This window comes from Fringilla coelebs (genome assembly GCF_963513975.1).
Source record: "Fringilla coelebs genome assembly, chromosome: 8".
NCBI classification, from domain to species: domain Eukaryota; kingdom Metazoa; phylum Chordata; class Aves; order Passeriformes; family Fringillidae; genus Fringilla; species Fringilla coelebs.
In genome coordinates, this window is record NC_140066.1 from 25,611,554 (window position 1) to 25,627,660 (window position 16,107).

At 42.0% G+C, this 16,107-nt stretch overlaps 1 protein-coding gene across 1 annotated transcript in view; it reads left to right on the forward strand.

Moving 5' to 3' along the window:
* The window catches only part of SORCS3 (sortilin related VPS10 domain containing receptor 3), a gene marked incomplete at its 3' end in the record, with an annotated part of 260,788 nt that overhangs the window by 124,952 nt on the left and 119,729 nt on the right, over positions 1 to 16,107 (forward strand). The window lies entirely within an intron of this gene.

Consider the following 16,107-nt stretch of genomic DNA (forward strand, 5'->3'; position numbering starts at 1 on the left):
CAGTGTGGGAGGGCTGCAGCACGAAGCTAATTGCTGACAGTGGAGCTGTGCCTGGCCAGTGTAGAGGCCCAGTGCAACTTATTTGGCTTGATCACTTCCAAACTGGCCATATCCTGTCTCCATCAAAAGATTTCCAAACTAGTAACTCACTGCTGGTACTGTCCTTGTTATGACTGTTGTGTTTTCCATCACTGGTCAGTGTGCAGATGCTTTGGGACTGATGTTTATTCCAGTGTGTGCAACCATAGGGCAGACATGGCTCTGGTTTCTAAGTGTGTTTGGATGTATAGGGAAGAGGAAGAATGCAGGGGCCACAGTTTGGCTTATGTTTTTCCTGATGCAGGAGCTGAATTATAGTGACAATTACCTTGACATTTTAAATTTTTTTTCCTGAGCAAAACAGATTAAGATGTTTTGTAGTGAGTTTTCCTGGCCTTCACACCCATCCTCTCTCCAATACGGGGGAACTGAAGAGTTAATTCTTCTTCATTCTGTTTCCAAAGCAACTCTGCCCACCCAAAAGCACAGGCAATATGCTCAGTTACAAATCCTACGTCACTGGTGTAAAGACTCCCTCACAAATCAGAGTACAAGGATATATTATTATCTTCTAGCAATTTCTCAGGCTACTGAGCTTTACAGATTAGCAGTCTTTTTTCTTATAATTAAAACCACCTACATTTCATCATCTAGTGGCATATAGGCCTATCTTTACCTGCTGTTTACTTATTTGAGATTAGAAATTTAAAAGAAATTTTTTGGTTTTCTGTCTCAAGGATATGATTTTTGGACCTATCTGTGCCTTTCTCATCCCTTCTGAAAAATCTTATGAAATGTAGAGACAAGCTATAAGGAAAACTCAAAGGAAACCAGCTTCAGTGCTGGCTGCTGTGAGAACATCTTGCTTCCATTCTTTCTACCTCTGCTAAATGTTTGAGCACTGTTACTGTGCTTGCTTAAACAGCTGGTCTGTCTGAACTCTGCTTTGTTAACCATCAAAGCAATTCCAGACATTCATGTAGCACTTGAGAAATGCCTGAACAAGGTGTCACTGGACCAGAAAATCTGAAATTTGTCAAATTCACGTTTGGGTTTGTTGTCCACCCACTCCTCTTACAGAATCTAGAGGTTATGCACTGCCAAAAATGCACTAAGGTTGTAGTCTTCTCCCAGTCTCTCTGGGTGAATATTATTCCTGTGGCAGGGGGGGTGAGCAGGACGGTTTTGCTGAGCTCCTGAGGACAGCTGCCAATTCTGAACCACAAAGCAACAGGTGGATCCCAGCAGAAAAAGCCCAGGTCCCTTGTGGTTCCCCTCCAGCAGCAGAAGTGCTGCCTTGTTGAGCACGATGCAGGGATCTCTTGTGAGCTGCAGAAGAGGTCTTTGCTGGAGGCAGTAGGTGCAGGGAGGGACCAGCAGTTGCACACCTGCCCGGAGCCTGTGTCACACACCAGCCATGCAGAGCTCTCCAGGCTCGGTGTTTTCTCCTGAGGCACTCACTCCCAGGCACTGGTTGGAGCCTGCCTGCCTGGTGGCTCCTGTCGGTTCTGATGGGTTTGCACATTGCTGCTGGCCCTGTCTGCTCATTAGTGCTCAGAGGATTAGCGCTTACTTGGAGGAGGAGAAAAGCTTTCCATCCATTCATTCCTAATTGATTTACTAGTGAGAAGGATAATTACTGCTCAGCTACCCTGCAGAACTACAGTGGGAATTACCTGTCAGATTTCTTTGAAGACCCAAAATGCCTCTTTTCAGCTGTTAAATAGGAATTGTGTTCAGCCAAATGCCAGTTATATAAACATCATTTACCTGAATTGTGGCATAACCCTGGGCTCAATTATGAGGCACAGGGATTTAAAAGCTGGCATTTTGCTTTCTTCTTTTAAAAGAAAAACCTTTTGTTTCTGATTTCTTTTTTTGAAAAACTTTGGTGGAAATATTTTAATTTTTTTTGGCAACCTGCGCTTTATTTCTTGGAGGTCAGATTTAGTCTGTAGCTGTTTCTGGCTTTTACATGTTGTTTTTACATGTTGTTGCTGGGTGATATCCACCCCACCCTTCTCATGCACAGAGTTAACCAAGGCAGAGAGCAAAGACTGAGCTGAATTGGCTTTGGCTGTGGTGCAGATCTGGGTCCCAGAGCTCCTGCCTGCTCCAGCTGCTCCCCAACCTGCGGCTGGCTGCTCTTGGAGCCAAGATGGGGCATATTCATTTCCTAGAAATCACAGAAGGTACTTGGAAAATGCACTTTGCCCTTGTGCAGTTTGACATTTGCAGCTATATTAAATCAATGTAACAACATGCACATACCAAAGGAAGCTGCTGGGAATTCTTTTTCCCAGTTGTGATACCTGAGAGGCATCATTCCTAGTGGGCAGGACCAGCTTGGTGATCTGAGACCACCTTGGGTGCTGACATGAGGGAACTGCCATGCATTCTGCAGCAGTGAGTCTGCAGACTCTGGCTGCATGGTAGCCAAAACACTCCCTGCAGCGAGCCAGCACTGCTTCATCTTCCCATGGAGCTGTCACACTGCTCCCTTCCCCTAAGTAACAAGTTCAGGGTTTCACAAGGCTTTGCAAGTGTATGGAAAGCCTCTGCTGCTGGGAGCTGAAACTGCCAGGCTTGGGTCTGCTCTCCTGCAGGTGCTTGGGCTGTTTCTCCTCTCACTTGCACAATAGGGACTTGTGTTTGGATGAGGAAAACCTGCATTGAGCTCTTCTTACTGCTGTGAAATTCCAGGTGATCTTTGCCCTGAGCAGTCAGACAGCTCTGAAGTTCTGGGCACTGGCTTTTTGAGAGTTCCTGTTTTGGGCTCTGGTGAGAAGCCAAGTCCCTGCAGTGTTGACACTTCCAAACCCATGAAGATGCTCCAATGGGCAGAGTGTATTCCAGGGCACATCTTCCCCTTCAACCCAGCTGTTGGCCTGAGAGGAAGACCACATGTGGAGCATCTGCTTTGTCCAGTTGTCAAATAAGGTGCAACAAGCAGGTAACGTGGTAAACTTCAGAATGGAGAAATTTTCATATTTGTTTACCAGTACCCCTTACTTACAGATCAGTGGGATGTTTGAGTGCTCTGAAAAGCTGAAATTAGCAAAATGCTTAGCTTTGGCTTTTCTACCCTGTAGCCTGTTGTGTGTCTTTGGGGATATGACAAAAAGCTGCTTACTCTCTGCTGGGCAGAGATCTCAGTTCCCTGCTGACCTTTACTTTAAAGCTGTGTTTTGGGTGTTAGTGCATTTTACTAGAGGCAGATTTTCATGGTGGCCTGGGAATTAAAAGTGTTTATTTCTTCCAAAACAATAAGGGAAAAATCTCTTCTATTTTAATAGGAACATTTCTCTTGACTTTTTAAATTTCCAGTTTCTTGTTATCCCAATTCTCTTCTTTCTTTATGGTTGCTGAAAAAATTCTGTTAGAAAATGGAATAATTTCCACAAAAAGTTATGCTTGTGATTCTTTGCTTAACTGGCTGCACTTCAAAATGTCACTGCTTGGAGCTGAAGTGCTGTGATTCCATATTTTCTAGCATGAGTTGGTCTGCTGGGTAAGATCCCCTATTGTGAAACATTTGCTTTCTTCCTGGTTGTCAATGACAGGGTTCATTTTACAATTGATGCCTCACAGAGGGATGTAAATCCCTTCCAAAAGGGTGCAGAAAGAAGATGAGAATTGAAGTCCCATATGTCTGAAGCACTGCTCCTTTCAGGCACAGAGATACCACTTTGAATCTCAAGGAATTGTTGAACCATAGATTTTAGGTATTACTTTTTCCTATGAAATACTCTGTAAAGAGTGCTTATTCTTGGTGAAGATGTTGTTTAGTTGAAAACCCAGTTCTCACTAAGAAACTTTTATCTCTACCTTTGGGAATACTGTGGAGGTGGAGATGATGGAGTTAAAAAGAATGCAAAAGAAAGAGAGGAAAAAGGAAGAGAATAACAGCTCTGACAAATCAACCCCATTTTCCTGTATAGAGTATTGCTCAGATAAGGTGTGGATAAACTGGAGGCCCTGATTGCATTTAAGATCTGAGGTGACAGTTCTGATGTCTTAGAAATACCTTCCTTCATGAATTTGTTTTGCAATTCAGTTGGCTGCAGTTGTTTTTAGCTTCTCCCCGGAGCTATTACAATCATTGTTGCAGGAGATGACTTGAAGAATTAAAAGGTCTGTAGTCTTTTATGCTGACTGACTGAACAGAAGCATCACCCAGGTGCAGTGAATGAAGTGAGGACTCCCTCCATTTTTCCCTTATACCAGAATTGAAGCATTTTAGGTTTTATTTAAAGGTAGACCTTCCAGCTAAGCTCTTTGAACAGTAGTTGCAAAGAGAATAAAGCAGAAATAAAGTTATGGCACTCAGTTAAAGAGCTTTGGGAAAATGGTTTTTCAGACTAGTTTCTTAGTTGTCACAGAGTCAAAATGGAGGGGCAGCACCAATCCCTGAAGCTGTAAAATTCAAAGTCATGCTGCATCTCTCATACCTCACCATGCCTCTGAACTTGGCCTGTCAGAAGAAATGTTCAGAGGTATTTAGAGAATAAGAACTTATGAAAGATAAATCTAATTAGATTTGTTTCTGTCCATGCAGTTTCTTGGGGCTGAAGTGAAGCAACTGTTCATGAGCTGGCAGAGAGCAATATTGTGTTGCAGTTCATGTTAATGAAGGAAGAAATTAAATGTCTGTAATACTGTAATTGCTGAGGAATACGTTTACCTGACTGGTGACTAGCCAGGATTTTTGGAGTGACACCTTCCTTTACAGAAGCTGGAGATCCCAAAATGAGCACAAGTCACTTTGACCTCCCTTTGCTGGAGATCCCCAAATGAGCACAAGTCACTTTGACCTCCCCTTTATTTCTTCTTGCTCACTTGGAGAATCACTGAGAGCAAAACATGTCCTGGCCTTCTGTATCTCCAAAGGGAATTCCTCAGCTGTGATTGGAGCCTCAGGGCAGAACCATGATTCAAACTTATTTTGGTTTTGCCTTCATTTCTTAGTTCACATGCTCCCAAAGGGAATTCTGTAGCATTTTGTTTTCTCCTTACTCATCACACGTGTGATAGGTTGATGAGGCAGAGATTCCAGCATGTACCTGAGGCTTGCTAGCCCAACCTGAACTGAGCTGCCATGCTTAGCCACAGCTCCCATTAATCATCTGCTGCTTTTTCCTTAGACTGCATCCCCAGCTATTGGTGAGGAACTGAGCTCTGGAATATCCTAAAGCCATTTGGGCTTTAGGAAGATGGAAGGTTTCCTTGGACCCTTTTTCCTCATTGTGCTGACACCATGATCAAGGGTCTGTGCTGGAAACTGCCACTTGGTGATGTGATCTTGAGAACATATTTATAACTGAAAAGCAGTGGGGCTGAGTTACAGCCACAGGGCAGGAGTGATGGAAGAAGCACTTTCTACTGTCTTTTATCCCTAATCTTTCCCTTCAGGCTAATGGAATACAGTCACTAAATAGCTCTTGGTTTTGCAGCTGCCATTAACAGGGACTAAATTACCTGACCTGCAAATCCTGCTGTAAAATTCTCTGTGTGCACCCTTTGGACCTGTTGAGCCGTATATGATGTTCCTGTGTTTCTCAGAGCTCCAAAATCCATGGCACCCAGCGCAGGGTTGCTGTGGGCAGAGAGGAAAGCTGTGAAACACAATGCCTGGCTTAGCTGAGCTCAGGTTTGCCTCCTCCAGTGGGTTGTACAAATGTGGCTGCGATGGGGGCAACACCTCAGCGTATCCATCTTGTAAATACACTTCAGGAACAGTCACACTCTGCCTCCAGAACAGAAAATTTAAATAGAGGAATAAAATGTGAATGAAGAAGTAATATTTTTCTTCACTTACTGGTGTTGCAAAGATGATTTCCTCAAGGTCACCCACAACATCTATGGAAGAGTGAGAGGATGTGTGACATGATATGTTTTATTTACAAGGTGCAGTCTTGTGAGCTGTTGTACATGGAATTCTCTCTACTTGTCCAATTAATTCAGCTTGAATTTGGTGCCTGAGAAAAGAGATCATTTCTGTAAATGTTTGCAGAACTGTGACCTGCAACTGTGTGAAAGAAATCCTGAGTTACAGACATTTTGTAGTACTTCAGGAAGAGGACTTTAGGAATTTCTTGTTTTGAAGGGTTTTCTCTTTTCTATTTTGAATTCAGCAAAGTCAGAGTAAGTTCAGTAAGTTCAGCCATTTTCAGAGTAGGTTTCTCTGACCTTTCCTACATAAGATATATAGTTTCCTGATGCTGGATGACTTGGTTTATTAGTGCTTTGAACATGGTTCAAGATCAATGCCTTGAAACATTGAGATATAAAGGCATAAATACTCTTAAATCTTTTTCAGTATGTCCAAGTTGGTGCTTTAGTAGTTGGTTTTCTGGTTTTTTGGTTCTGTTGTGTCTTTTGTGTGTATGTGTATTTTTTTTTTTAAAAACTATTATTACTAATATATTTGGAAATTGTGCCTCCTTGTGAATCTTTGTATTCAAGATACTCTTGTGAGAATTTTCTGCCCTTCTGCAGTCAGGGACTGTGGGGCCTGACATGCCAGATGCCCCACTGGAATCTGACCTGACCTGTAGGATCATGTCCTTAAAGGAAGAACAATGTCTGTTTGCTTGCAGGTTTTAACTTCACCATTTCTGGCTTCACAGAAAGCGTAGAGAAAAACAGAGGTTGTGCAACATCTGTGGTCTGGGAGATGACCATTTTCCATCAGAGACAACACAGAATTGGAACCCAAAATTATGAGACACCCCCAGTGAAAGTTTTCCCCTTTGTTAAACAGGGGCAATGTGATTCTTGCCCTCCAGGGAAGGCTGTTTTTTAGAATTCATGAATGTGAAAACTGGGGATTCCTGGTGTTTTTTTCAATTAGTTCTCTGAAGAAGCAGATACATTAAAAAACAAACAGAAAAAAAATCCTCAGACCCACTGAACCACACACACTGCTCATCAGCTGTTTCTAAAAATAAATGCAATTGAGATAATTAACAAAATACTCCCATATGGCATTATTTAATGGGGCTGAAGGGAAGAGGGTTAGAAAATCGGTATAAATAGAAACTGCCATTTACAATGAAATCTGTCCTTTCAGTGTTTGTGAAGGAAAAGAAGTTCATATATCACAAAACTTGAGTTAGGGTTGTCTTTGTGTACCACTATTCATCTGTATTTTGCACCTTTGTGCCTCTATAGTCCAAATTGCAAACAACTTTTGGAGCAAAAGGACAGTTACCAGGTTAGAGTGATGAGCTTGGCAGCATGCTGGTGCATGTCTGTGGCAGGGCTGCTTTGTCTGCCTTCCTAAAATTCAGTCCCTCTCCCCTGTTGCACTCACTGCCTGTTTCACCTTGTATTGCTCCAATCTTGGAGACTTAGGGATGTTACAAAGTCATAAAGACAAGAAATGGGGTAAAACTGCTGAGGTCCCATCCACATTCAGATGTAGAGTTCCCAGAGCTGGCTGTCAGAAGAACAGAGATAGTTTGCTCCAATTTAGACGGGGATGTTAAGGACAGATCAAGAGTTACAATATCAACTGAAATAAAACTTCAGTTTTGTCACCTGGTATGAGCAATGCTCTTATGAAGTGGGCAGTGTGGAGCTGTGTGAGCTTTCAGAGTGCCTTGCCTTGGTTAGAGGGAGGAGAGGGTCTGTCAGGAGGCAGCACCTGTATTGACCACATGGCCTGTCAGCAGGGTTAACACAGCTGCAGGTTCTGGTACAGGGCAATTTTATGAGACTTTTTTCCTTTCTTCATTCTCCTTACCACACTCTGAAACATGGCCATCTCATTTACTGCTGCAGCTCCAATAATGTATTAATTTATGAAGTATGAAAAATAAGGTCGTTTTGAATTAACAAGGAGGGGCATGGTGCTTCACAGACAGCAGGATAATCAATCAATAACAGTGAGTCACTATATCCTGTTATTAAAAAGGAGGGGAAAATAATAGAATGGGTGGAGAGCAGCTCTTGGAAAAGGGGCAGGTGGATCCTTTTGAAGACCATATAATGATCTGACCTTGATCTTTAGTGATCAGAGCTGGTTCACCAAGACTTATTTATTTCTCTTTGAGGAAAATCCTCCCCTCACCCCCTGCCAAACCCAATAATAGTCAAGATATCTTTTTATTTCATTCTTTTATAAAGTGAAGAATAGAGAAGCTCAGCATTACTGAGGGAATTCTCATTTTAACAGCCTGGATTAGCAGAGTCTGCAGGGCACGTGCTGGCCACAGTCTCAGTTTGTGCTGCATACACACATCTGCCTCTTACAGTGTAACTGTAATGTCAGCTCTGCTGTTATCAATTCTGTGTAAAATATTTTATCTCAAGCAGCACTGGGAAACCTGGAAACACTTCTGTGACTGTTAAAATCAGTTTTCTTCAGCATGGAGCTTGGCAGAGCTAGATCTTAGAGAGTTATTTCCCTGTGTTATGGAGTGCTTGAGGCTTCTGTGTTCATTAGTGGGAGCTCATTGCCCTTCGCCCTCTCAGTTCTAAGATGCCTTTTTTTCATCAGACAGATGTTGCTGGACTCCAAAAGTAATGACAGGGGTTTTCTAAGTGGTCCACAGAAGCAGTTAGGGAAAACTCAGGCTGTTGTTTTCTTATAAATCTAGGCAATCAACTCTTAGACCAGTTCTTCTATCTCTGAGGAGAGATTGGTTCTGCCTTTTATAGTGAGCCCTCTAATATTTTAATTCCCTGTTGTTGACAAAACAAGCCCATAATTTCCCTCCCTTGGAACCTTCCCATGGTAGAGCAACACAATTGTTAAAAATGTCTGCAGGAAAGCAGCAAAACTCCTGGAGCAGGTGTGCTCAGAGATTGAGAGGCAATGGGGGGCACACAAGGAATGCAGTGCTCAGGACCTGGAAATGTGTGGAAAAATGGAGTAATCTTGGTAATTTTCTGATTTGCCAACCAATTCTAAAACCAAAGCATCAGGGTTGTGTTGGAGATAAAACTCCTATCCCCTCTTCCAGTTCTGTTTCCTCTTACACTGGTTCTTCAGAACCCTACAGTGACCAGAGCTCACATATGTGCATGAAGGGATACAGAAAGGAAAGGACACGATTTTCCCTGGGCTGTGAGCTACCAGTGACCCTGTTGGAATAGGACATAGCAGCTGTGGTTCAGTCACTGGGGCAGCCACTCCCCTGCTCAGACAAGACAAACCTGCAAGGACTGCTTCATTGGGAGCTATTTATTAAGTGTAATGGAAAATGTCAAAGCCAGTGAGGTACTGGTTGGGAATCCTCTACCTAGGTCCTGAACCTTCCCATATCTGGCACCTGAATCTTTGGCACTCAAGTTAGCATGCAGAGCTTGTAAGCTCAGTGGATAGCTTAGAGCTGAGTGCTACCACAGGGAGCTCTGCAATGCCATCATGTTTTGTAACTTGGGCCTCAGCCTTGCGTCCAGAAATTGGATAGACCTTCTCCTATCATCTGAGCTTCCTCCAGTGGGGGGATGTCAGGAAGAGAAGTACATTAGGGACAGTGAGGGACATGAGTAATAGATGCCAAGTAAGAAAATTGAGATAGATTATAAGCATCTGGATGTGAACAGTGATAAAGCTGACTGTTGTCTATGTTCACTCTGCAATCTGACTAAAAAAGCAGAAAAATAAAGTGGGTAAGCAAAGGAGAAGCAATGATGCATTTAAAATTGTATTCAGATTTAATGGCCTCGAGGGAGATACATAACACGATTTTTATTTTTCTATAGAGTCATGAAACACTCCACTGTCCTCAAATGAAATAGGTTGCTGAATACAGGCTGCAAAAGTTTACCCCCATGAGTAACTATCCATGCACATCTTTTTGTTTTCTGTAATGGGGCAACTACTGTGAGTAAACTCATACCCACATGTAAAGTGTTCTCCCAAGTGAGACCTATAATCAGAGGAGTGTTTTTATATAAATGGTGTTCTCAGTTCCAGCAGCTGTGGTGCACACAGCCTCTCCTTACTGATAACATTATTTTCTGTAACTATTTCTGCTTACATGGGAAGTTACCATAATGGTGAAAATTACTTTGTAGTTGTATGGAGAATAGCACAACCATGCATTTACTCAAATAACATATAATTATAACAGTGAATGCTGCTTTTCTCTTTCTGTGAAGACAGTTTGGGATTAGAGACAGTTTGTCACCAGAAAAAAGCTGGTGACCACAAAACACTGTGTCAGATATTGTAACAAATGGGGCTTTCCTGTGTAGAGTCCAGAAGAGTAAAAAGGCATCATGCAGAGCTATGCTATGCAGAAATACCACACTCTGGAGCAATATAATAATATAGCTCAGAAGCTTTGTATTTGTGTGGGAGCACTGGTTGGTGCCTAAGATCACCAGTGGAGGTTTCTTCTACTTCTGGTTCAGGCCCATTTGTAGAAGTGCTGGTCAAACTGGATGTACAAATCCAGTGGTGAAGCTTGTAACCCATTTGGCAGTTTGTGGAGCAGAACTCTGCATGAACGTGCTGTGACACAGAAAAGCCTTTGGCAGATTAGCTGGACAGCACTGCAGTGGCCTCAGGCAGGTGGGGACACCGTGGCAGAGGACTTTGCTCCCATGATCTGTGGGGAGCTGGAGAATGTGCAGCTGTAACAAGAATATAATGGGCTGGAGTAACCTTGGATAAAGGCTGCCTTGCTGTGACAATGAAAGGGTTTTACAGCCAAGCATGTGGCTGGCTGTTGCCAGTCAGTCACTCTTTGCCAGGTCAAGCACATGCTTTTTGGATGGCTTCCATCCCCACTGGCACCTGAAATTTAACAAGCAAATGCTTGCTGTGCCTTGTAATTAAAAGTGAAAAGTACATGTGTCCAGTGCCAAAAAGGCGAGAGAAAGAGGGGAGACATGTTGTTCTGACCTGCTCAGCAGCAAAACAAAGATAAGATGTTCTGCTTTGTTGGGTCTGTTATCATGGCTTATTTCACTCCTGTGTATGCAAATTGGATCCAGCCTGGGATTTGGCATTGTGGGCAGGTTCAGATGGCAGCCTTGGAGAGTCTGTGTTCTTTTCCCAGCTCTGAGTTTCGTCTAAGTCTTACAGCCATGATAGATTTTCATTTCCCACCTGCCAGTGAGGATGGCAGAGTGGTTTTCCTTGAAGAGCTCTTACTTTATATGCAATTTAACCTTAATTTGCTCCTGATCCTCAGGGCTTCTTGCATGGTGCATCTGTGCTCTTGCACAGGTGCTGGAGGTGGTGATTAAAATGGAGTGCCCTCTCCATAGTGAAGGGATTGTGTGCGCTTGGAACTCTCTGAAGTGTTTTGTTTTGGTATTGCAATTTATGGCAGGTATGGCTCAAGTGCCAAAAACCTCTTGCAGTTTTGTACCAATCTGAACAGTTAATTGTAATTTTAGTCTGGGTATAATTGGATATAAGAGACAATAGAAGACAACAAAAGATTAACCAGGATTATTGCCTGTAAACAAGTGTGATAGGCTGATGTGCATCTCCTCAGAGAAGGCAAGGGAGTGCTGGTACTCATCTGATGCACTACACTGCTCTCTTTTTTTAAAAAAAACCCTGCTGTTTTATGTTAAAGAAAATTTTTCATGTTACATTTTATCACTTTATTTCTGCTAATGTTCCTCTTCTTTTATGTACCCTCTACAAAAGACAAAACAATCTGCAGAGACAATGAACCCGTGTGTCACATGAACAACATCATGTACTCTGATCATTCTGTCTCAGTGCTGCAAAGATGGGGAACCCATGTGTGGGTAATTGCAGATTACATGATGTTGCTGTCTTCTCAAACCAGTTTGGTGGATTAGAAAGCTCTCAGTTTCTGGCACAGCTGCAGGAGTCCATGGAACAGGTCCTCCAGAGGGCTTGAATCCTTACAGGAACAGCTATTGATGTCTGAAAAGTTCTGTGGCAAGCAATGTGATTCTGCAGGCTAGAAATTGTTTAGTAATTACAAAGAATTCCTGGTGGGAAGGAAGTTCTGGAGGGAGGTTAGTGTGAAGTGTCTAAAATGTCTTGAGAGAGCCATTGGGTTCTCCGGTCACGGTACATATAATGCAGACCCAATGCAAAAGTCTCAGGAAACTCTTATTTCATTGCTGAGTTTCTGTGGGTGTCTGAGTCATTTTTCATTATCCAATAATAAATACAGTAGTGAAAGTCACCTTTAACACTTAAAGATTGCTTGGGTTTTATGGGATTGTATTGAAGTGAGTGCCAAGGTATAAAAGCCTTATGGTTGAGGTACTTTTATAACACATGCTTCATAAACCCTTATAAAGTCAGTGCAGTGCACTTCATCCTTTAAGATTACAGCACTATGGTTCTGAGAGTTGGTGATCTGGTGCTATATTCATTAATTAGGTCTGCCATTAATGTTAAATTTTGGGCAATAAGAAGTGAAGTTACAAGAAGCTGAAATGGGGTAGGTCCAGACAATTTGTCTCTTATGAAAGCTCAGTGCCCCTTTAGTGCTTGATTGATGCCCAGGGGTTATCCTCAACATTAAGGAAGTTTCTGAGCCATGTGAAGGGAGGAGGAGTCCCAAATCTGGGCTGCTCTGTAACACAAAAGTTTGCAATGAGCATTTTCCTTTTGGCACACAAAGTAATTATATAAAAGCTGTTGCCCTCTTCATGGATGTCTTGTTTGGCTTCCCAGAGAGCAGCTGTCCCTCTTGTCACAGCTGCTGATCCCTAAATGACAGAGGGAATTTCTTTGCTGGTATGTAAATACACAGGATTCTCTCTAGAGCTGATTTTCATCAGTGACATGTCCCGTTTTTTCCTGTCTGACTGATATGCTTGGTGACTAGAAAACAGAGGTTGCTTTCATTCCCCCCTAGTTAGAGATCAACATATCTACAGGGCAGTGAGCAGGTATTTAGACATCTCTGAACATCTATGGAAGTTGTGTGCACATCTAGGTGTGCTTTCTAGAAACCCTCTTTCTAAACTAGTGCAAATCATTCAAAGCCAGCTTTAGCTCAGCTGATTTATATGGGTGTTGCTTTTGCTGGTAAGTAGACTTGCAGTACTGTAGCACTTTTTTAGTTACTTGTGGTACCTTAGCACTTTTTAGTTTCAGAGGGAATTGGGCTGATTTAATTAAACTAAAGTTTTTTAGTTGAAATGGCATGTACTGATGAAAAAAAGGAAAAAAGGATGAGATTTTCTTTGCTATGAGTTGCACTTGTCCTCCATGGGAATGGCAGGGAAGGGCTTTAGATATACTGTGTAGCTGTGTTCTAGGAGATTTGGGTTGTGATCAGACCTCTGAGGGCATCTTTCAGCTTGAGGGGCAAGTAATTGCAGTAATGATGTTGGAGAGAGAAAGAATGAGGGAGGAATTAATGACCAAGTATTTGCCAGTGAGAAATTTTAGATGGTCAAACATGTAATCTAGAATGTTTCAATGTAGAAAATTACTTTTCCTATAAGAGAGTTCCAAACTGTTCATATTAACCTTGTGATGGATTGGTGTTTTGAAGGAAGAAAACAACTTTTGCATCTTTAAGCCTTTAAATGTCACTGAATTTTGATTTCTCAGTTTTGAAAGGAGGAAAGGACATCAAAAATCCAAACAAATCAAAAATCCTCCAACTTGCATTGACATTTGTTGAGACCTTTTCGCTTTTTAAACTCAAAGCCACTTTGAAGCTTTGTGAGAAGGAGACATGGGACAATACAACACATCAGATGTTTCAAATCAAATTAAACATTTTTCTTTTTTAAAATCATTTATTCTTTCATTGATGATGTAGGTGTGGCCAGGCTTTAGGAAGGATCTAAAGTGTTTCTGAGTTGAGGGCCTAGTGGAAGGAGGCAGAAAAAAACCCCAAAAAACCTGCTCACTTTTAAGCTGAGCACATTCAATATGGAAATCCCCATGAACCTGTAAACACTAAACTTCAGCTTTCTGTCTTTGCAGCAGTGTTTGTGGTAAAACTGCCTTTTCAGTTCTAGGAGAGCAAAATCCAGTGCTACAGAGTAAATTCTAATACTTTGCTAAGGAACTGGGTTTCTTTTGAAGCTGTGGAGGCTTGCATGGTTTGTAGGTGTCCTGTTGGTTTTGTTTATTTTTTTAAACTGCTTTGTGTATGTTTTTTTAGAATAGCCTTTTGCATAGGTGAATGTGACAAGGACCTCTGAAAAGGATAGCTTATGAAAAGTGCATTAAAGTGAAGAGGAGAATCAGGAGGCAATACACAATGTTTTAATGCTGTCTATCTATTTCTCAGAAAAAGAGACATTTATTTGAACCTGTCTTCTCTATTCATTTGACAACTCTCTGGTGTTTCTTTGCTAATGTAGCTCAGTGGTACTATTGCTACAGATTATTGCACCTATAAAACTGGTCCGTGCTGATTTAGGGAGACGCGCTTTGGTAATTTACAGTGAAAATTTATGTTCGTTGAGAAAAATAAAAGGCTTCATTGAAAGCTAATATTAATAAAAATGCCATTTATGTGTCATGTTGTTTTGGGTGGTTTTGGTCCAGTAGCTGTTTATTAACTAATTCAGCTGCATACAAAACACATTCCATTGTGACCTCAGGCTACCTGAATTTCCATGCCTGTCTGGGCATGTTGTGGCATTGTGCCTGTGAGAGGTGTGCTGCCTCATTACTGCATGGTTCAGTATTCCACATCACAGCTCTCTTTGTGCCTGGCTACAGAAAAAGAGGAATGTGTCACCATCTTAACTCATCCACCTGCACATAACTCATGTGAAAGCAATACCATGGGAGGTGTGTGCATTAACCCAGTACCATACCTGGAATTTTGAACTGGCTAGCAGGAACTTGGGTTCCCAGTTACAAATCCTACCCTAGTTTTTATTCTATTAGCCCCATCAGAGGGCATGACTTTTTAGAGGATTTGTGCTGCAATATGGTGCCACTTTCCTTCCTATCTACTTCTGCATTTGAGCTCCTTTGAGGGTCTTTTACACTCTCCAACAAATCTGAGTGACTCTTAACTACTGCTGTGGTTTGTGTACCAAACACATTGTGGCAGGCACAGGTATGACATCTCCCCTCCTTGTTCTTCCTGCCTGCAGCTTGTGCTCTTTATTCCCTGGGGTAAATCCCCTTGAAGTGTTCAGAGCTGGATGTGTTTCCTGCTCATGGACTGAAGATTTCAGCCCACACATTGTAGGTAATGTTCTTGCAAGGTGATCTCTCCATACCATCATCTTTCCATGTGCTGCCTCACTGGTGTCTGGTGCTCTGCCCACCTGGAGCTCATTCAGAACAGCTCTGTACGTGTCCTCACTGTCCCCAAAGCTCCTGCTTTAAAGGAGATGCACCATGTCCCAGACAGCTCTCTTCCTCTGCATCCATTCCTAAGGAACTCTCTGAAGTTTGGTCTGATTTTCAGCCTGCTTTGTTTGGTCTGGTGCTTGCCATTCATTGTTCACTGGATTTTGAAGGTCAGGAAAAGTATGTTTTCAAGGATTTACCCTTGGCAATAGCCACTCCTGCCTGACCTTCCCCTTTTCACTTAAACTAGAGAAAAAAGCAACATTTTATACATGGGTGTATATTTAAATAATCTAGAATGTAGAAAGACCAAATGTAATTTTCATTTAAATAAAGGCTGCCATTTAATTTAATATTTTAGAAAATTATTAGATCTTAAACCCTTATAAATTACATTTGACAATTCTCTGGTGCTCCTTTGCTATTCCTTATGGCAATTATAAATGGCAACACAGGATGCTGGCAGAAATGCTCATTCTGGCTGGAGTTTGTTTATTGTCTCTTAATGAAAAGTGATTAATCTAAATCACTAGTGGGGTAGATGCTTCCTCCTGGTCCCATAATGAGAAGGCTGAAAGTTCCCTCCCCCCCTATAGTTTCCAGAAGAAAAAGTAGAAACAATAAAAAAAGAAAAGCCCAGAGTCTATCACTTTCCTTTCTCTGTGTGCCAGTCTGAGCTGCGTGGCTGGTGGTGAGCTTTGGTTTTTCACTCTGATTGAGCCTCCTGCCTTTCCATCCTGCTCTGTTATAGCTCTCTGGCATAGGGAATATGCTTTAGGTGAACAGGGCTATAAAATGTCTTTGCAGTCTAATTCAAAAGTGACAGAAAATAATAT